At 42.6% G+C, this 22,618-nt stretch overlaps 1 pseudogene; it reads right to left on the bottom strand.

Annotated features, from left to right (window-relative positions):
* Positions 1-448: 448 nt before the first annotated feature.
* The window catches only part of LOC135577012 (phosphatidylinositol 3-kinase regulatory subunit alpha-like), an 80,038-nt pseudogene continuing 57,868 nt past the window's right edge, over positions 449-22,618 (bottom strand).

Raw genomic sequence — 22,618 nt, 5'->3', positions numbered from 1 at the left:
TAAAGTTCAGAACAGAGCAATTTACAGAGATACTCAAGAAACACATAAAGAGAGAAAAGGAACAAATATATGTGTGCAATAATAGGTTGCATCTGGCATCCCGTCTATCTTCTCAGGGAATGAGATGAGTCCTTCAGCCAGGCACTGTCAGTGGATTGCTTCAGTCACACAAGTATTTAGATGTTATCTTCCATTCTGGCTAGTTCATTAGCTGCCTTGAAGTGGCACTTGCCTTAAAAAAGTCAGGGCAGCATCTTCAGCCACTACCTACCCAAGGGAATAAGAACAATGAGAAACATTAATGTTAAAAAACAAAAACAACCAAAAACCCTTGGCATACATATCTGTAACAGGACTATTGCATTAATAAATGACAGCAAGAGATCTGCAGCTATTAGTTTTGTGAAGGTGTGTCCTGCATATTATACTTGTAACATATAACGTAGGGTTACAAGGCATGACGAGCCAATCTGTGATAAGGGAGGAAAACAGGGGCATCTTCTCCTTCCAATAATACATACGCTGTTGCTCCAGCTCCTTCAGCTAGTATTACTCCGGGTTTGACAACCTGGTGTGGGGTAATTACCCACACAGACTGGAAAGCCGTGGCCTGTGCTTTCTCAGATTGAACTTCAACACGATGTTGGGTCGGCGACACCAATAACACCATTCCAATGCTGTCTCCTCTAGACAAAGCATAAGTAGTCATTGAAGATATCTGAAATACAAGAACTCGAGAGTCCGATATTAGCAAAGGATGCAACATAAGAGGAGAAGTCGGAGTACACAACCATATAGCATTCTCAGGAGTTATTATGTGGACTTTCACATTCAGATTAATAGGTTGCGGTCCCACTTTGCAATCCATTGGGGTGAATAATTCCATTTCCCCTGTAGTTAGTATTTTGGGAGAAATACCATCTGGAAGGATTTCAATCCACACCAGGTTTTGCACTGGGGGTGTTGTGATGTGATCATAGGGTGTTTGATTATGGATAATCCCACTGTTAAGCAAAAAAACTGTTTTAGTCAGATATGGGCTCCAATGTTGCAAAGTTTTAGTACTGGTTAGTTTTTTCATTTGTTCCTTCAACATCCCATTCATCCTTTCAATTAAGCCATTGGCCTGGGGATGATATGCAATGTGAAACAACCAGTCTATCCCTAACCCTCAAGCCCAGTCTTGTACATTACATCCACTAAAGTGTGTCCCTTGGTCACTCTGTATTTGATGGGGAGGTCCATAGTGATGGATGAGTTGTTCTAGTGCCTCAATCATATTATGCTGATTAGCATGTTTAGTGGACTTGGCAAATAATAGCCCTGACACTGTATCCACAGCAGTGAATACATATTGCCACCCCCTAGATGGGGGTAACGGGCCCACATAATCAACTTGCCAGGCATTCAAAGCCCACTGACCACGCTTTATCTGTCCCCACGGACTACATAGTGCTCTCAGGTGTAACCGTGTACAAGTAGCGCAATTATGTGCACATGACATATAAGCATGTAGAGGCAAAGGGATTTGGTTATGAGCAATGTCCCATGCACGTGCAGTAGAAGCTGAGCGATGACCACAAGCAATATGTGCATTTAAAGCCTGAGCATGTATGTCGGCAGAGGTCATCTCATCTACCTCTCTGTTTTTCTGTGACTCAAGTGAGTCATCTTTTTGATGACGTCTCACTTTCAAAGGAGATGCCTGTACATGCTGCCAAATTTGTTGCCATATATCTGCCCCCCATATAGGATATCTCTGTACATGCTAATCGTCCTGGGCCCAGCGGGGCAACCACATTGTGAGACTTTTATATACCACCCAACTATCAGTATATAAATAATATGCCTTCACTTCCAGGATATCAAGGGATGCTGCAATCAGTTCATCCCACTGACCAGAGGCCTGCACACCCGTTTGCCATAATATTACGCCTGGTAAAGGAGCATATGCAACCGCCGTCCATTGCCTTTGTCCAGTTGCAGTGTATGTTGCACTGCCATCAGTAAACCAGGCATCCTTCTTGTGCTCTTCTGTTAACTCATCGTAAGGGGGAGCCTCCTCCACAGGAGAGGTAGGGATGTCTCCTAGAGGAAGAGTTTCCCCAAGTGCAGGTACATGATTGAATGATATTGTACCAAGAAGGGTGGCATGTAGGGTAGTCACATGTGAGTTTCCTGGTAAAAATCGTTGCTGCAGATAGTGTTTCCACTTCAAGTACGTAGCTGCCTGAGCTACTCCTGCATGGGCCCTAACAGCCAGCCATGAATAGGTATGGGAGTGTGTACAGTTACACTATCTTGACCCATGATACGTTCAGTTTCCTGCAGTGCCTAAACAACAGCCAGAATCTGTTTTTCCATTGGGGTATAATGAGTAGCAGACCTTTGCAGTGCTTTAGACCAAAACCCTATGGGTTCCTTTTGATTTTTTGGTCCAGTCGTCTGCCACAATCCCCAATAGACTACATCATCCAAAACTGTTTCTTCTAGTTCAAAAGGATATCCTTGCCTGTGAGTATATAATCGTGCATATTCAATCAAGGCACTTTGTTGGAATGAATGAAGGACTCAGCATTCCGATTCAATGTGAATCACGCAAAGCCATTTAAAACCAGTATATTAAACATCAATCCATTATACCATTTTCCTAGATCCAAATCAGTTCATATTCTAGCAACTTTTAAATACAACCTCTTTCAAATTCACATCTATCATTGCATTTAGTTTTAGTTCCCATACCTCCAACAAACACATAAATTCAATGCGAATCAAAACTTAACAACTTAATTCTTTTCTAGTCTCAAAATTATTAGATAACAATATAAGCAATTACTCTAATTTGTAAGGATTCATCCTAAGGGGGAGCAAGGTGGTATTTTAGCAGTGGAACCGGTTCCCATTTTGTAATTATCTCCCCAAACAAAATTCTTTTGGTACCAAATATATATATATGCTAATTAGAATACTGAGCTCAGATATGAAAACCAAATACCAAGTTCAAATATGCAGATGGATCACAGTTACACATATTCAAGACAATATCTCAACTTCTGCATTGCACCTTTGAACCTCTTACTGCTCAGCCAGGCAGAGGTACCACTGGGTCTCCCTGACAAAACAGGTCAGTGCGTGCTAGAGCCCAGTTGGCACCCACCCCCCCGCCACCACAGTAAACTGGACTGGGCAAGGCTTTTATTAGTGTCTCATCTGGTGCGCTACAACTGTTATCCCAAAACCAGGATTCTTTACATGGTGTGCATACAAAAGAGCCAAATCAAGCACATTGAGATGAGACACAGCCTATCACAGAGTTGCGCAAGTCTGGATATTGGAATAAATCTAGCACGCTAGAAAGAAAAATAACAGCTACTACACACAAAAATTTTACCGTCACATTCATGCAGTAAAGAACTAAATTACTCATGGTCTTCTGTATTATCGTAAAACACACATTTTGAGTCAATGGATTCTCATGATCTAACAGTCTGTGAACTTATTGTACCATATAACAAAGACCTACCAAAACTGCAACATACTTAAACAGATACCCACAAAGAAAACAGGTTGATAAGGAAAGCATCTTGCAGACTTCAGCAAGTTTACTGTGACCTCTGTGTTATCAGTTAACTCTCTCTCAGCTTGTTGAAGTTCAAACCACCCCGCCTATAAAACTGTCTTAAATGATCTAATGATCAAGGCTGCTTGCAGCGTGAGTGGGAAAAATGGGGAGAAGGTTTTACAGCGCACTTAGAAACAACTAGTAAAACAATTAACTCACATTCCTGAGAAGCTGCTTGATTTTCAGACAGGCAATACACATGACCACATAACATGTACTGTAAAGCTTGCAGATAACACATTGATAGCAAACATTAGAATTCTCTACTGCTAATTTCAACACCAGTGCTTCCTTAGCTTCTAAGTTTTCAACCTGCTTATTGATAGCCTCTTGAAGGTGGTCAATAAATTGCTTGTAATTCTCACTGGGACCCTGATTAATAGTTGTAAATAATTTGGCTGCTTTGTTGGTTTCAGGCATCTCTATCATACCTTGATATGTGAGGTCTGCTGACTGCCACAGGATTTCAGAAACTTATCGCACCTGTAATTGTGATGTGCCAGTTAGTGTCTCTTCCAAGAGCTGGGGGATACCCGCCCCTTTCAACGAATCCCCATCGTTCTGTCCTAAATGATCCATAGCTGTTACATTGCATAGGTCAAATTTTGCTTGACTCTTTCATGGTTTTTATTTGATCTCGGGACAACACGTACACATACTCTTTTTCCTGTTAACTTTTGAAGAAAATGCTGCAAACCCCCATCCTCATGCGAGTCATCAGACAACACGGACTTGAACAGTGCTGGAGAATCATTAGTAACAGGGGGGTTCGGAACAGTGCACATTCTCGCCAATATTTTCCAGCATCATAATTATTTGTATAACCTGAGTCCCCAGGCACACCCCCTTTCCCATCGTGATCAGCATTGCCGACTGCTGGATTCACTCACTATTAGCTGATCTAATCCTTCACATAGTTCTTTTGCCCAGTTCTTATCCGGCGACTCCTTCTGCTCTCTCGTGGAAGTTGGAGGGTTAAAAGGTGGTAAAGGCAGATACAAACTGGTAAAAGGACTGATAGTGCACTTGTTTATGACTTTAGCATTCTCAGCTTTCACAGGTTCTTTAGGCAAGTTGTCTGACTCCAATCCTTTGGACTTGCTATTCTCATCAGGGTTGGGTAACAGTGTAGGAGGCCACCTGCTCGGCATTTTTCCTCCCCCTGCCCCGGACTGCTGAACCATCGGGGGTGCCGAAGGCAGAGCAGGGGATGGAGTACGGAGGGTATCAAAGACACAAACCAGGTAAGCTTCACAGTGACTTTCAGGTTTCTTATCAGGCTGCAAAGCTGCAAAAACTCGGTCAGCAGCAGATCGTTCAGTCTTGAGATCTTTTAAGGTGGTAATTATAAGCTTCCATTTAGTTACTAACGATTTAGCTTCTTTATCTCCATTGCTGACCTTATCCCATAATTTCTGCCCTATATCGTCCCAAAGTTCACGTTTAAAAGCCTTCTCGGTTTCTGCTGGATAGCCTTTAGTTCTACACCAAACTAACAGTCTACGTGTGTTACTTTCTTCATATTTAAGATCTCTCACAGAGAGAATATCAGGAGGAGCATCATTCTTCCCTCCTCCTGCCCCAGACGCTCACCTTTTCCGGTGATTTCTTCGACAAATTTGTCTGCGGAACGTCCGTATGCCTCCGCCCAGTTCTCAGTCCAGCTGTTCCGCCTCCTGCTGGGCCACTCCAGGCTTTTCCCCGATCGTAGTGATACGCTGTTCAGAGTATCACGTCAGGGTCACCATTTGTTGGAGTGATAAAGGACTCAGCATTCCGATTCAATGTGAATCATGCAAAGCCATTTATTACAGAAACAAGCCTCCTTATATATGCAACTATTCTCTGATCACGCGCCCACACTCCAAGCATGCATTCACTAATTTGATAACATCTATGTTCACGAGCTGTCCACTCGCTGGAGTCTCACTGCTGATAGGTCCGTTGACTTACGTCATGTTGAGGCCTTGTTATTGTAGAAATGCCTCTCTCCCACGGCAGGTCCTGTTTTCAGCTTTCTAAGTTGGCCTTGAAATTCCTTTGGGCCTGGCTGGTTCAACAGCAAATCTCCATCTAACAGAAACCCATCCACAGCACATTTACAGGCATCAAAAGCTTCTTGTTGTTCTTTGGTCCACTGCCAGATAGCTTTCTTTCTAGTCAGTTTCTGCAGAGGCCTCATTAAAATTGCCAAATGCAGGATAAAAGTCCTCCAATACTCCAGAAGTCCTAAAAAGGTCTGTAACTGCTTTACCGTGGTTGGTACAGGAAATTGCTGAACTGTCTGCTGCATTTTATTTGGTATTTCCTTAATCTACCCATGCCAGATGACCCCCAAGAACTGTACAGTGGTACTAGGGTCTTGTATTTATTTTGGATTGATTGTCCAGCCTCGGTTCTGCAAATGTGACTGCAATGACTGAGCAGCTGCTTCATTTTCTTTTTGTGACTCTGCCATAAGCAAGAGATCATCAATATAATGGTATACAGTAAGAGTACCTGACCATGATGCTACATCATCTGCTACCATTTGATGGCATATAGAGAGGCTGTGCTTGTATCCTTGGGACAGTACCTGAAAGGTATATTGCTTTTGCTGCCAGGTAAAAGCAAACTGGTCTTGACTCTCTGGGGCAATGGCAATTGAAAAGAAAGCATTAGCAAGATCCAGTACCATTTTTCATGGAAATAAGTTCTTGCCAATTTTTTCTATGAGTGTAACCATATCTGGCACCGTAACTGCAAGGGGGGGGGGGGGACTTTATTCAGTTCTCTGTAGTCTACAGTCATTCTCCAAGTGCCATCTGTTTTTTGAACAGGCCAGATAGGATTATTGAAAGCCGTCATGGTTTCTTTAATGATCCCCACTTGCTGGAGTGCCTGAATAGTCTTGGTAATTTCTTCCTCCCCACCTGGGATGTGATATTGTTTTATAGTCACCGCCTTGGCAGGTGCAGGCAGCACAACAGGATCCCATTTTGGGAATCCACGCAAGACAGTTACAGACCAGATAGCAAATCCAGTGCGCGGAGAGTCCAAAGAAAAACGACCATTTAAGGTTTCGACCGTCCGCCCTGCTAGGACATCAGTACCCAGGATATATTCTTTAATTGGGGCAATCAATACTGTTGCAGTAAATGGCTTGGCATTTGCGATTGTGAGGGTAACAGTAGCTTGGAGAGCAGGGGTCGGATGTCCCCCCAAACCACAGATCTGTAATGTAGCGTCTTTGTTCTTAATATCACTATGTAACACTGTGACCTCAGTCCCCGTATCCGTCAGAGCTAACACATTCAAAATCCCCCCAGACCACCACTCTATTGTTAAAGGAACATAAGGGTGTCAGTCCCCCTCACGATAGGAAGCTACAGTGGCGGCAACCTCGGGGGACCCGCCAAACCTTCAGTCCCGCTGTTTAGGCAACTGCCAAGCAGCGCCTTGCTTTGAAGTGGCAGGCGGGGTGGAGGGAGGGTGCGGGGGGGCCGAAGGGGCTGGAGACAGCTGGCTTTTTGCTGTAGATATTAACTTTCGCCAGCGGCGAAACAGTTCTGCTGTTGACAGCCCACTCAGTTCCGATCGTGGGACTCCAGCCTGTAAAAGATGATGCCACATCTGTTTCCTCATCACCTGTGCTGTAGACCCTTTTGATTTTGCTGACTTTCCCTTGTTCACCATTCGGACAGAGGGTCCTGAGAGCATAGTCTCAAGATCTTTCATGGCAGTCACCAGAGCACCTACATTACCCACGGCAGCTTGTGTTGTTGATATAAGGCAGGGTTTCACCGAGACAGGTGCTCCCTTCAACAACTCCATTCTGATACTTCTTGTGATTGGTATATCATCTGGACTAGTCCCCATCAACAATGCATGAGCCATTCCCATTCGCTGTAGCAAAGTGGTACCATCTGATATTGTAGACCAGCTTCCGAGGGAAGACATTAACTCCCTAGGGTCTGTATGTGTTGCTAAAACTGCTGCACACAACCACTGATATACTGTAGGTTCAGTAATGTCTTCCCCATTTGCATTTCTAATATTCTGCAGCTGGACAAATTCTCTTCGTATCAAATCATTCTTAAATATAGGACATAACAGATCCTTTTCAGCCGCTAACAAGTGGATTGATGCAGCTCCATTATCCCAGGCTCGCAAAAGCCACTTGTCACAGAGGTTAGTTTAAGGGACAACAGGGTCCAAAACAACTTTTATTAAACCAGTGAGAAACAGGGTTTTAGCACTCCAAAAGTGACTCGAATACAGGTTCGGATGTCAGCTGAGGAAAATTATTAAGGGGCAGCAACTAATACAACAGGCGATCCACAGTGTGCATACACGTGGCTTCACCAAAAACAATACCGGAGCCATCCCTGAGTCCAGGAAGAGTACACACTTGCCTGAATACGGTGTGGGATTATTTTAAAGGGATACATGTACTCGTATTGAGTATGGAAAGTGTACACTCACGATTCTGCGAGGGTAAATTTATAATACACTCGCAATCCTGCGAGGAGAAATACACGTGCAAATGTGCATGGAATATTACACATGCTTATGTGGAAGCACGGGAAGAAAATACACTCGCGATTCTGTGAGGGTTAATTTATACACGTGCTCGTATTGAGCATGGAAAGTACGCGTGCAAATGTGCACAGAAAGTATAAATACATGTGCAAATGTGCATGGAAAGTAGATACACTCGCAATCCTGTGAGGGTTAATTTTACTTACACACCTGGCGGCAAGGCGAGCGGAGTCTCCATCCCGGGGAGGGGGGGCAGTTGCTCCTGGTGGCAGTGGCTAAGCTTGTAATTCCAAGAGATCGCGCGCAAGGCCGCACATCTCGATGAGAATCCCGTTGAGAATCCCATTTTCTATAGCCTGATCAGATCTGACTGTAGGCATTCCAGAAGCTTCTCTGCACTCCCACCCTGGCTTTGGGGTGCCCCTGAAACCTCCAAACATCCCCCATCCTCGGCAAACATCCTCGGCACTCCTTTCTCCTAACGGCCCTGGCCAGGGTGCTCTGGGGCCAAACAAAAGAATATGTTAGCCTCAAACAGCAGAGAGAGGAGATGTGTCTACTCCTTCCATGATGAAGGAGGGAGGGGGAGAGAGGGGGGTTTTCATCCTGCCACAGATGATATCATATGCCGCCCAATCAAATGGACTGCCATGGAGAAAGGTATTAGGTATCTGAAAGAAATGACTGTGCGAGAAATGACTGTGGGGGTTTGCATTCTGCCACACCACTCCAGTATAACTTTCCCATTCTTTTGCTGCTAAAGCTCCAAAAATTCTCTTAACTCTTTCGGAGTATAAGTACACATAAGCTGTACCCCCTCACTGCTCTCCCATCATCTGTATGAGGGGTCGTGCCTGCACCACATCCCTTCCATTTGAATCTGAATCCAACTCAAATTCAACTTCCGATTCCAAGGATTCGCTGCAAATATTTCCATCCCATTCATTGGGATCCCAGGAATGTTTCATGGTGAGAGCACGAACCTCAGAAATCGAAACTCTATGTGACCCATGTTTATCTCACCGTTTATTAGCAATACGTGCTACCAAATAGTCCACCTTGTTCTGCAACCCAGAGCAGCGCTCTGATTGAGATGCAATTACTTCATGCGCTATCACCTTTGCTTCTAGCAAAGTCTCAGTTGCCTCCTTTAAAGTCACAATTTCCTTCTCTAAATCCGCGACTTTACAACAACAACTTCACGGTTAAGAGATCTAAGACCAGCAATAAATAGCCATCCTAATCTTCCCGCTAACTTGCGAGAAGCTTTACAAGCCGGTCTCCATGGAAACTTTAGTATGGCCACTTCAGTTCCCTCGGGAGTAACCACCCCCCTTTCCTCAATCTCTGGCCATATCTCCAGCGGAGCCAATTCATATAGGAGAGCAGCCACGGGGGTCCAGGGCTCCGTACTGGGCCATCCCGGAATATGGGAAGTCAACCGTCACGCCTCCCCTGTCCCCTGTGGTTTTTTTTTATAAAAGCCACGGCATGGCTGTTTCTAGCGACCACCGACTACGCCAAACGTGTGCACAAGCACAAGAAGAGCCAGAGGCCACGAATGCAATTGCAAAGAGCAAGTTTTATTTTAGTTACCTCTCTACTGGGGGATCTCCGTAGCCGCACCTAAGCTCCCAGGCAGAGGCAGCGTAAGCAGGGATGCAGGCGCTGTTAAGTTTAGCCCTGCTGGAAGATCATTAGCCCGGCTACACTCACCTATATTTAAAGGCTTAGAGCAGATGCAGCCTCTTGCTGTGCTCTGTTCTTTCTCAAAACAAAGCAGGAATCTCAGACATGATGAGGTACTGTAGGGTTTCTCTCAGGCCTATGTTATCTCACACAGAGGTTCTACTTGTCAAGCACACAAGGTCAGTAAAACAATTAGTGTGATGTATGTGCTTTCTTTATACCCCAGCTGAGGGTCACTTGAGCGTGTTTACCTTTCTCCTCCTAGCCCAATCTTCCGCAATTCCCATACAATGAGGCAGTGTGCCCTGGCAGCCAAGAGGGCCAACCGTGTCCTGGGGTGCATCAAGCACAGTACTGACAGCCACTCGAAGGAGGTGATTGTCCCACTCTGCTCTGCATAGGTGTGACCTCACCTGGAGTACTGTGTGCAGACCTGAGCACCACAGTATAAAAATTATATTAAGCTGCTAGAGAGTGTCCAAAAGAGGGCTATGAAGTTGGTGAAGGATTTAGAGGGCAAGCCATATGAGGAGCGGCTAAAGTCAGTTGGTTTGTTCAGCCTGGAGAAGAGGAGACTAAGGGGAGACCTCATCATGGTCTACAGCTTCCTCACAAGGGGAGGAGGAAGGGTAGGAGCTAAACTCTTTAGTGACCAATGACAGAACTCAAGGGAATGGCAGGAAGATGTGCCAGGGGAGGTTTAGATTGGATATTAGGAAGGGTAGTGGTAGTGGAGCACTGGAACACTACCCAGAGGGTAGTGGAGCACTGGAACAGGCTCCCCAGGGAGGTAGTCACGGCCTCAAGCCTGACAGTATTCAAGAAGAGACTGGACAACATGGTGTGAACTGTGGGGTTGTCCTGTGCAGGGACAAGAGTCGGGCTCAATGATCCTTGTGGGTTCCTGTGAGGGCGAAAAATCAGGGACTCCACACAATCCAATATGAATTCAAGCGAAGCCGTTTGTTACAGAAACAAGTCTCCTTATATATGCAGTTATTTCTTGATCACGCATCAGCATTAGCTGATTGGATATTGTCCAGGTTCACGAGCTGTCCGCGCGCCCGAGTCTCACTGCTAATAGGTCTGTTGATTTACATCTTGTTGAGCCCGTCTTATTGTAGAACTGCCTCACTCCCACAGCAGGTCCTGTTTTCAGCTTTCGAGCTGGCCTTGAAATTCCTTTGGCTAGTTCAGAATTAAATCTCCATCTAAAAGAAACCCATCCACACATTTCAACCTCAAGAAAATCCCTCGAATCTCCCACAATTCCCCCTTTTTCTTTTTGAACCAGCCAGGCCTTGTTTACAACGCACTGAATCATCTTTGAAATACACTGCAGCATACAACATCTGATTAGTAACAGTGATTACAGTTACATATCATGCAGCTAAGCCTTAGGTAATAAGATCAAACAACTGCCCACCTATTCCCAAGCTTTTAAGCCATTTGTCAAAGCTTAATTCTACTATGACAATCTTATTAATGTGTTGATTTAGTTTGTCTAAAGTACTATGAATAAATCCAGAATTATTAAACAAGTTAATACATCTTTCTCTTAAATTCATCACAACCATGTCCTTACAATAACAACAAAAATCTATAGCAACACGATTTTGAAGTGTAACATGCCTAATTAAATTTGTATCTACTAAAAGCCCAAACAATGCTAAAAAAAATAGCGTTAGTCTGTTTTACTAACCAGTGTCGTAATTTATTAAGCGCAGTCAAAGCCTGTGCTGCTGCAACTCCAGGTGCAAAAAATTCTGCAAAATTGTATATTATCCTTAGAGTTTTTGTTATAGGCATGGATTTTTTTCTTCTTCCTCTCTCCTTTTTTTTTTTTTTTTCCAAGTATTGACCAGGTATATAAGGGAACACCAACCAAACATGTTGAATAAAAATAATAATAATAATAATTGCTTAGTGTCCTGGTTTTGTTAAAAACAAGTTTCTCTTTCAGTGAATTTTGCCTGTCAGCTAAAGCCTTCATATTAACTGCATTTTCCTGGAGAACCAGACACATGTTTTGGTAAACCTAGCAATGGAATGCAAACTTATTGATAAGCACAGATGGACATCTCGCGAGAGGGGCGACGAGAAGCAAGTGACCAAGAAACTGACCAACTGTGTATAACATTCCATTCACGTGAATACTTCATATAAAAGTGGGAGATCTCGAGGATCTCGTCCTTTTTGCCTTTTCCCTTCTGCTTATGGCTGACATTAGGAGAGGACCTTGCTAGTCGTCCCTGCGAACTGAGGCCTAGTGAGAGACTGAATCCAGCTCTTGTCAGGGACTGGCTCAAGGAGCGTGGTCATGAGTCCACCGAGCAACTGTACGAGCAGAGCCCATTTTAGTTGACATAAGTAGGCCTTAGTTAGCTTGTCTATTAGGCCATGGGAAAGGGGGGAACAGAAAAGTACTAACTAAGGCAGGGTCAGGATATCCTTGAAGAGATAAGAGTCAAAAGAATGCGGGATGCGCATAGCTAGCTAAACCCAAGTAGGTTGAGTAAGTAAATGTAACCTTTTAGTGCTTAGCTGCAGAGAAAAATCCCATCAGAGTTCCAGACCCGAGCGGACAGAGGAAGAAATGCAGCCGACTCAATATGAGTGATAAAGCATACTTCAACTTTATTGCCCGAGATAGCGTGCATTTATACCAAATACCATAATTATGCATACTTGTCTCTATCTAATAGGCTAAGCACATTTACTTACTCCACCTACTTGGGTTTAGCTAGCTATGCGCATCCCACATTCTTCTGACTCTTATCTCTTCAAAAATATCCTAACCCTGCCTTAGTTAGTACTTTTCCGTTCCCCCCTTTCCCACGGCCTAATAGACAAGCTAACTAAGGCCTACTTATGTCAACTAAAATGGGCTCTGCTCGTACAGTTGCTTGGTGGACTCATGTCTGTGCTCCTTGAGCCAATCCCCGACATCTCCCCCCTTTTCTTTTTTTTAATGAGCAGAGCCTGCCCAAGTGTCTGCTCTAAAATCTTCTTAATACATGATATACCACAACTCAAGCATATTAATGCAACTACTACTATGATTAAGAGAGCTAGAGCACTCTGCAAAAGCCCTTTTACCCATCCTCCTAGTCCAAACCAGTTCATGAGGCCCTCTAAGCCAAAGAGGCCCACATCCTCTCTGATCTTCTGTGAATGGTCCGTAAGTTGTTTAATCTCCTCGTGGATGGATCTCGACTTATTCTGTAAATCCATACAGCACATTCCGTCAAATTCCTCACATCCATGGCCATGGGCTAATAACAAAAGTCTCCTGTTACTGTATTCTGCAGTGTAGCATGTCTTACAGAATCTACATCTAACAAAAGTCCACTTAAAGCCTTAGAAGTTCTGTTTATTTGCTTAACTAGCCAGCATCCTAACTTTTCTAAAGTATTTAAAGCTTTAGTTGTGCCAACACTAGATACAAGAGATCCTAAAACCCTTAACCCTGATCCTCAATAATCTACATTATCATCACATTTTGACTCATATACACGCAAAAAGTGTTTTTCTCGTCTTGCTCTTTTATGATCTATTATCATAGATACATTGGGCGTTAAGAGAGTTAATAGTCCCAAAATACACAGTCCTCCAACAGCATTAGAAGAAATTCCCGGTCAGGCTCTATCTTCACAGATCAAGAATACACCATACAGGAGGTTTTAGGGTCGCTGTCAATGACATCCCTTGCATTCTTCTGTGAAGCATTACACCGTCGAGTTTCATTTCTGTAGTCACCAAGGGTAGCATTAACATTTTGTAGTTTTGTCCATTCATGTTCTTGTATACTGTTCTGACACTTTTCACAAACCGGCTGAATACAAGCATCCATGGGCATAGATGCCAGCAATTCCAGTTCCTGTGGTTCGATGTCTGCTTCCAGGTGGCAATTAATCCAAAGTGCCATGTTAGTATTATTACAGTTCGTTGCAATGCCTCTGCATCAACCACTATTTGAAACAGTCGTGTGATGCTGCTGTAGTCATCAAGGAAGACACCAACCAAGCATATGTGGAACGTTTTTTCCAGAGACATCGTAGTTAGGCATATAGATGGTCAGTCATGTTGGCTAAAGTAATCCACATGTTAGTCTTTGTCTGTGCAGGCATCCAAAACACAGCAGCTGCAACAATCATTGTCAGGAAGATAACACAGGTTTCACGTTTCGTGCTGGCAACCATTGCAGCTCTTGATCTGTAAAAACATAAGCATAACCTCTCCCCCAGGTTATCAATTGGTGTGGCCTTTTCCATTGAACGTTAACTAGTGATTTGACCATAACTAATGCAGGTTCTTTCTGATATAGCATGGTTTTGGGTCATAGTTACAAAGTGTTTCATAGACAAATCTGTAAGTCCAATCAAATGCAGTCATCCTGTAAAGTTGTCATAAATTCATCCCTCAAAGTTTCTAACTCCATTTTGGCTGTCATATTTATTGGATATTGTTTTCCCTTACCGGATCGAAGTCCTGTTTCAGATTTCTCAGTGTAGTATTTGCTTTATCAAAAACATTGGCTGTTAATACTAGTGGAAATACAGCATTCAAAAGTTCCTTGAAGATTTCTCACTTGCACAAGCAGATCTGCACCATCCAAGCACCTTCTTATAGGATATGCAACTAAACAGAATTCTCAGAAAACGTTATTTGAGCTTACAATTTACTTAACAAATCCTGACCCAAGAGAGGTATAGGACTTTTAGGCAAATACAAGAATTCATGTATTAAAACTTTGTTCCAAATCTGGCATTCCGTTTGTCTCAAAAAATGGCCTTTCTTTCGTTGTCTCCCATGCCCTCAAAAACTAGCATGGTGAATTTACTAAGAAGTCTCGTACAATTAATTACCATAGGATAAGTCTATCAACAAATTTTTGGTTTAATTGTCCAGTTTCATTAGAACTACGGGTCTGCTCAGGATGCCTTTAAACTTCACCCTCGGACTGCTCCATTCAGTATTACATCGCTGCAGTGGGGGGAGAGAGAACCCCCCTTTCACTTCTTTAAAAGCGGGCAGCCAGGTTTTTCCAGTTGTTTTTTCTTTCTGTGCAGTGCAGATATAACCAAGGTCACGCAGCTGGCATACTGGCTGGTCCGAAGTAGGAGGCTCTGGGAAACTTCTCAGTTACAATGAGCTGCACACAGGCCTGGGATATTTTGCTCTTTTGTTTTCCTATTTCATTCCAGCCATAATACACTTTATATGCAATTTCAAGTAGCTCAGCAATAGTTACATTCCTTAGCTCCATTTGCCTTTTACAATTTAGAGATGTCAAAAACAGTATAAACCAGTATAATAAACATAAATCCATTATTCTATTGTCCTAGATCCAAATCAGTTCACATTCCAGCAACCTTTAAATACAACTTCATAACTTCATACAATACCTCAAGTTCACATCTATCATAGTGTTTTAACAATTTAAATGCTTTTCTAACAATATAAGCGATTACTTTAATGTGTAAGGATGCATCCTAAGGGGGAGCAAGGTGGAATTTTAACAGTGGAACCAGTTCCCATTTTGTAATTATCTCCCCAAACAAGATTCTTTTGGTACCGAATATGAATATACAAACTAAAATACTGAGCTCAGATACGAAAACCATATACCAAGTTCAAATAAGCAGATGGATCACACTTACACCAATTTAAGACAATATCTCAATTTTTTGCATTGCACCTTGAACCGCTTACTGCTCAGCCAGGTGGAGATACCTCTGGGTCTCCCTGACAAAATAGGTCAGTGCGCGCTGGAGGCCCATTTGGCATCCCCCCCCCCGCAGCAAGCTGGACTGGGCAAGGCCTTTTAATTTTTTTTTTTTTTTTTTTTTTTTTTTTTTTTTTTTTTTTTTATAGTGTCTCATCTGGTGTGCTACAACTGTTATTCTAAAACCATGATTCTTCACTTGATGTGCATACAAAAAGGCCAAATTTAGTGCACCGAGATGAGAGACAGCCTGTCACAGAGTTGCGCAAGTCTGGATATTGGAATAAAGCTAGTACGCTAGAAAAAAAAAAAAAAAAATATAACAGCTACTACACATAAAATCTTAACATCACGTTCATGCAGTAAGGAACTAAATTACTCATGATCTTTTGTACTATCACAAAACGCACCTTTTGAGTCAACCGATTCTCATGAATCTCTGTGAACCTACTGTACCATATAACAAAGACCTACCAAAATTGCAACATGCTTAAACAGATACCCACAAAGAAAACAGGCTAATAAGGAAAACATTGTGCAGACTTCAGCAAGTTTACTGTGACCTGCGTGTTATCAGTTAACTCTCTCTCAGCTGTCTGAAATGATTTAATGATCTCTTGTAGGGATTTATTTTGTCTTACTCTTCTCACCCTAAAAACAACATTAATTGCAATGAGGTGTTATACTTCAAGATTCTATTCCCCGGACACTTTTCCCAATCATTTAACTTATACAGCAGCCACCATTAATTACAATATTTTACAAGATCTTCTTTCCTCATATTTCCAAGTGCTTCCCTATGTTTTGAAACACCTCCCAATACCGATTTTTTATGAACACGACTGAAAACAGTAATTTCTGACCCCACGGAAAAGCACAGTGCTGCTTGCAGCGTGAGTGGGAAAAGTGGAGAGAAAGTTTTACGGTGCACTTATACAACAAAGAAACAATTCTAACAACAACCAGTAAAACAATTAACTCACATTCCTGACAAGCTGCTTGACTTTCAGAGAGGCAATAAACAGCAGCACATAATATGCACTGTAAAACTCGCAAATAACATGTTGATAGCAAACTTTGGCATTCTCTACTGCCAATTCCAAAACCAGTGCTTCCTTAACTTCTAAGTTTTATACCCTGAGTCCCCAGGAGCACCCCCTTTCCCGTCACGATTATCATGACCACATTGCCGACTGTCAGATTCACTTGCTGTTAACTGATCTAATCTGTCACACAGTTCTGTTGTCCAGTTTTATTTTCAGTGACTTCTTCTGTTCTCTTGTGGAAGTTAGAGGGTTAAAAGGCAGTAAAAGCAGATTGGTAAAACTGGTAAAAGGACTGATAGCACACTTGTTTACGACTTTAGCATTCTCAGCTTTCACAGGTTCTTTGAGTAAGTTGTCTGACACCAATCCTCTGGACTTTCTGTTCTCACCCAAAGTTCAAGTTTTGAGTCACTAATGCTCGTAACAGTCTTTTCAGGTTTTAATTGCTTCACTGTAGTATTTATCAGTTTCCAGATGGTTACAAGGCCGAGAATATATCTTTCGCGGTGACTAATTGCCTTCCACAACACAGTTCCCATCTTTTTCCAAGTCTCTATTTGAAAAACTCCTGACAGGTCAGCAGGATACCTATTGCCTCTGCACCAAGTTAATAGTCTTTTAAGGTTCTTCGCTGATAACGCAGATATGCCCGTTTCCATCGGCGGAGCGTAAGGCTCCATTTTGCCGAGTTTCTGTGAAGCTACCGCGGCTAAATTCTTTTCCACTTTATGACGCTTAATATTATTAATTACTTCCCTCCACGGTTTCATCAGTTTCTTAGCTGTTTTATCCTCGTCTATGACCATATCCCACAACACATCCCCTAATTTCCTCCACTCTCCTTCATCAAACAATAAATCAGGATCCTGAAAACACCCCTTAGTTTTCCCCGTTGCTACTAGACCAGCTAGCTGTTTAACGCAACTATAATTAACCCCTCGCTTTTCTAAAAAGCTTTGTAATAAATCTAGGGCTACTTCTAAATCCATTTCTCTGTTATTCATCATTTTAATCCGTTTCTCCGTTATTCATCATTTTAATCTGTTTCTTCGTTATTCATCATCTTAATCTATTTCTCTGTTATTCATCACCTTAATCTATTTCTCCGTTACTCATCATTTTAATCTATTTCTCCATTATTCATCACTATAGTACGGTACCTCTTGCTAAATTAAGAGACCTCTTGCAGCCCTTGTTTCCTGTAGCCCAGCACTGGCGAACTTCAGTCGGTTCAGGCTTCGGAGTCGACACACCACAGCACAGTGTTCGGTCGCTCTTGCCCGCCGGTCGCTGCTCTCCCGGCGCCTTTTGCTTCTATCCGCCGCTTCAGGTCCCCTGTTCGGGCGCCAATTGCAGAGAAAAATCCCATCAGAGTTCCAGACCCGAGCGGACAGAGGAAGAAATGCAGCCGACTCAATATGAGTGATAAAGCATACTTCAACTTTATTGCCCGAGATAGCGTGCATTTATACCAAATACCATAATTATGCATACTTGTCTCTATCTAATAGGCTAAGCACATTTACTTACTCCACCTACTTGGGTTTAGCTAGCTATGCGCATCCCACATTCTTCTGACTCTTATCTCTTCAAAAATATCCTGACCCTGCCTTAGTTAGTACTTTTCCGTTCCCCCCTTTCCCACGGCCTAATAGACAAGCTAACTAAGGCCTACTTATGTCAACTAAAATGGGCTCTGCTCGTACAGTTGCTTGGTGGACTCATGTCTGTGCTCCTTGAGCCAATCCCCGACACTTAGCCTATTAGATAGAGACAAGTATGCATAATTATGGTATTTGGTATAAATGCACGCTATCTCGGGCAATAAAGTTGAATCATGCTTTATCACTCACACTGAGTCGGCCTGCATGTTTTCCTCAGCCGCGTACTCGCAAGTGGCGCCCGAACAGGGACTCTCGAAGGAGCGGCTGAAGCAGAGGGGCACCGGGAAGCAGCGACCGGGGGGTCAAGAGCGACCGAACACTGCATGCGTCGGTGTGTCATCTCCGAGGACCTGAACTGAATTTAGGAGTTCGCCGTCTGCGTGGGCTACAAGGCAAGGGCTGCAGGTGGTGACAGGTTTACAAGGTACCAAGGATTATAGGGTAAGGCACATTTCTTTTGCCTAAGGGCAGGTATCAGGATATGGATAAAGGAACTATGGATTTAGAAGTAGCCCAATATTTATTACAGCGCTTTTTAGAAAAGCGGGGGGGGTTGAGTGTGTCAAGCATCTAGCTGGTCTAGTTGCAGTAGGTCGAGTGAAAGGGTGTTTTTCGAATACTGATTCGCTCTTTGATGTGTCGGAATGGAGAAAATTAGGAGACACACTATGGGATATGGTTATAGATGATGATAAATCAGCGAAGAACCTCAAAAGACTATTAACTTGGTGCAGAGGCAATGCGTATCCTGCTGACCTGTCAGGAGTTTTTCAAATAGAGACTTGGAAAAAGTCACCGTGAAAAATATATTCTCGGCCTTGTAACCATCTGGAAACTGATAAATACTACAGTGAAGCAATTAAAACCTGAAAAGACTGTTACGAGCATTAGTGACTCAAAACTTAAACTTGAACTTTGGGACAGTATAGAGCAGAAATTATGGGATAAAGTCAGCAATGGAGATACAGAAGCTAAATCATTAGTAACTACATGGAAGCTTGAACGGTCCAAGTCCAGATCTAATCTGTCACACAGTTCTGTTGTCCAGTTCTATTTTCAGTGACTTCTTCTGTTCTCTCGTGGAAGTTGGAGGGTTAAAAGGCAGGAAAAGCAGATTGGTAAAATTGGTAAAAGGACTGATAGTACACTTGTTTACGACTTTAGCATTCTGAGCTTTCACAGGTTCTTTGAGTAAGTTGTCTGACACCAATCCTCTGGACTTGCTTTTCTCACCAGGGTTAGATGATGGTACAGGAGGCTACCCGTTCGGCATTGTTCCTCCCCCCGCCCCGGACTGCTGAACCATCAGGGGTGCTGAAAGCACAGCACGGGATGGAATAGGGAGGGTATCGCAGACACAAACCGGGTGAACTTCACAGCAACTTTCAGGATACTTATCAGGCTGCAACGCTGCAAAAATTCCGGCAGCAGCAGACCGTTCAAGCTTCCATGTAGGGTGAAGTTTAAAGGCATCCTGAGCAGACCCGTAGTTCTAATGAAACTGGACAATTAAACCAAAAATTTGTTGATAGACTTATCCTATGGTAATTAATTGTACGAGACTTCTTAGTAAATTCACCATGCTAGTTTTTGAGGGCATGGGAGACAACGAAAGAAAGGCCATTTTTTGAGACAAACGGAATGCCAGATTTGGAACAAAGTTTTAATACATGAATTCTTGTATTTGCCTAAAAGTCCTATACCTCTCTTGGGTCAGGATTTGTTAAGTAAATTGTAAGCTCAAATAACGTTTTCTGAGAATTCTGTTTAGTTGCATGTCCTACAAGAAGCTGCTTGGATGGTGCAGATCTGCTTGTGCAAGTGAGAAATCTTCAAGGAACTTTTGAATGCTGTATTTCCACTACTATTAACAGCCAATGTTTTTGATAAAGCAAATACTACACTGATAAATCTGAAACAGGACTTCGATCCGGTAAGGGAAAACAATATCCAGTAAATATGACAGCCAAAATGGAGTTAGAAACTTTGAGGGATGAATTTATGACAACTTTACAAGCTGACTGCATTCGATTGGACTTGCAGATTTGTCTATAAAACAACCTGTGGCTATTGTGGGACAGTATGATGAGAATGTTAACAGACTGTTATATACCAGTTGTCACTCTAATCAAGAAAATGCAGGGAATGAATTTAAGTCTTAATAGGCCATGATCCTTTTGTCATATATGTACCATTTTTGAAATTTAGTTCTGATTTTTTTCTTTTTATTTTATTTGTAATCCATGTCTTTGTAAATTGCACTAGCTGGTTTTCTTAACAGCACAGCTTTTGGTATGCATAAATGTAAAATGTAAATTGCTGCAGAACCTGCAAGTCTTTAACATCAGGTCATAGGCCATACTTGTATTTGGTCTGATCCTACATACTTGCACAGTTTTTGTTGATGGTTTTGGGAAGTCTCATAAAGCTGTAGTGGTTTAGCGTGTAGATAGCGATTAGCATCATTCTGTGAAAATTATTGCAAGTTCAACCCAATTAGCAGAACTTGGCACAGCTTTACATTACTTAGAGCTTTTTAAGGAGGAACCTCTAAATTTGATTTGTGATTCTGAGTACATAGTTAAGGTCCAACGCACGTATCTGATTCTGAACTGTGTTTTTGTTTTGGTTTGGTTTGTTTTTTGTGTGTTTGGTTTTTTTTTTGTTTTCTTTTGTTTTGTTTTGTTTTAAACAAAAAGGGGGGAGAAGTAGGGAAAACATCACAAAACCAATTGTCAAAAGGATTGTATGTGATGAATCACTTATATCTAAGTGGTGCAGCCTAAATTTGCCCTGTGATGAAACACTTTGTAAGTATGACCCAAAACCATGCTGAATCAGAAAGAACCTACATTAGTTATGGTCAAATCACTAGTTAACGTTCAATGGAAAAGGCCACACCAATTGATAACCTGGGGGAGAGGTTATGCTTGTGTTTTTACAGATCAAGGGCCGCAATGGTTGCTAGCACGAAACGTGAAACCTGTGTTATCTTCCTGACAATGATTGTTGCAGCTGCTGTGTTTTGGATGCCTGCACAGACAAAGACTAACATGTGGATTACTTTAGCCAACATGACTGACCATCTATATGCCTAACTACGATGTCTCTGGAAAAAACGTTCCACCCATGCTTGGTTGGTGTCTTCCTTGATGACTACAGCAGCATCACATGACTGTTTTAAATAGTGGTCGATGCAGAGGCATTGCAACGAACTGTAATAATACTAACATGGCACTTTGGATTAATTGCCTCCTGGAAGCAGACATCGAACCACAGGAACTGGAATTGCTGGCATCTATGCCCATGGATGCTTGTATCCAGCCACTTTGTGAAAAGTGTCAGAACAGTATACAAGAACATGAATGGATAAAACTGCAAAATGTTAATGCTACCCTTGGTGACTACAGAAATGAAACTCGACGGTGTAATGCTTCACAGAAGAATCCAAGGGATGTCATTGATAATGTGGGACAGCGACCCTAAAACCTCCTGCATGGTGTATTCTTGATCTGTGAAGATAGAGCCTGACCGGGAATTCCTTCTAATGCTGTTGGAGGACTGTGTATTTTGGGACTATTAACTCTCTTAACGCCCAATGTATCTATGATAATAGATCACAGAAGAGCAAGACGAGAAAAACGCTTTTTGCATGTATATGAGCCAAAATGTGATGATAATGTAGATTTTTGAGGATCAGGGTTAAGGGTTTTAGGATCTCTTGTATCTAGTGTTGGCACAACTAAAGCTTTAAATACTTTAGAAAAGTCAGGATGCTGGCTAGTTAAGCAAACAAACAGAACTTCTAAGGCTTTAAGTGGACTTTTGTTAGATGTAAATTCTGTAAGGCATGCTACACTGCAGAATACAGTCACAGGAGACTTTTGTTATTAGCCCATGGCCATGGATGTGAGGAATTTGACAGAATGTGCTGTATGGATTTACAGAATAAGTCGAGATCCATCCACAAGGAGATTAAACAACTTACGGACCATTCACAGAAGATCAGAGAGGATGTGGGCTTCTTTGGCTTAGAGGGCCTCATGAACTGGTTTGGACTAGGAGGATGGGTAAAAGGGCTTTTGCAGAGTGCTCTGGCTCTGGTGGAGTAAGTAAATGTAACCTTTTAGTGCTTAGCCTATTAGATAGAGACAAGTATGCATAATTATGGTATTTGGTGTAAATGCACGCTATCTCGGGCAATAAAGTTGAATCATGCTTTATCACTCACATTGAGTCGGCCTGCATGTTTTTCTCAGCCGCGTACTCGCAAGCTCCGATTGGCTGCAGAGTCTAATCCAGGACTTTGGTTGCCGGCTCTGCAGTTGCTGAGACTTTCAAGATTGGT

The sequence above is a fragment of the Columba livia genome, chromosome W, assembly GCF_036013475.1.
Source record: "Columba livia isolate bColLiv1 breed racing homer chromosome W, bColLiv1.pat.W.v2, whole genome shotgun sequence".
In the NCBI taxonomy this organism is placed as follows: Eukaryota; Metazoa; Chordata; class Aves; order Columbiformes; family Columbidae; genus Columba; species Columba livia.
The sequence above is the reverse complement of the archived record's forward strand: the minus strand, read 5'-3'. Positions and strand labels throughout refer to the sequence as shown.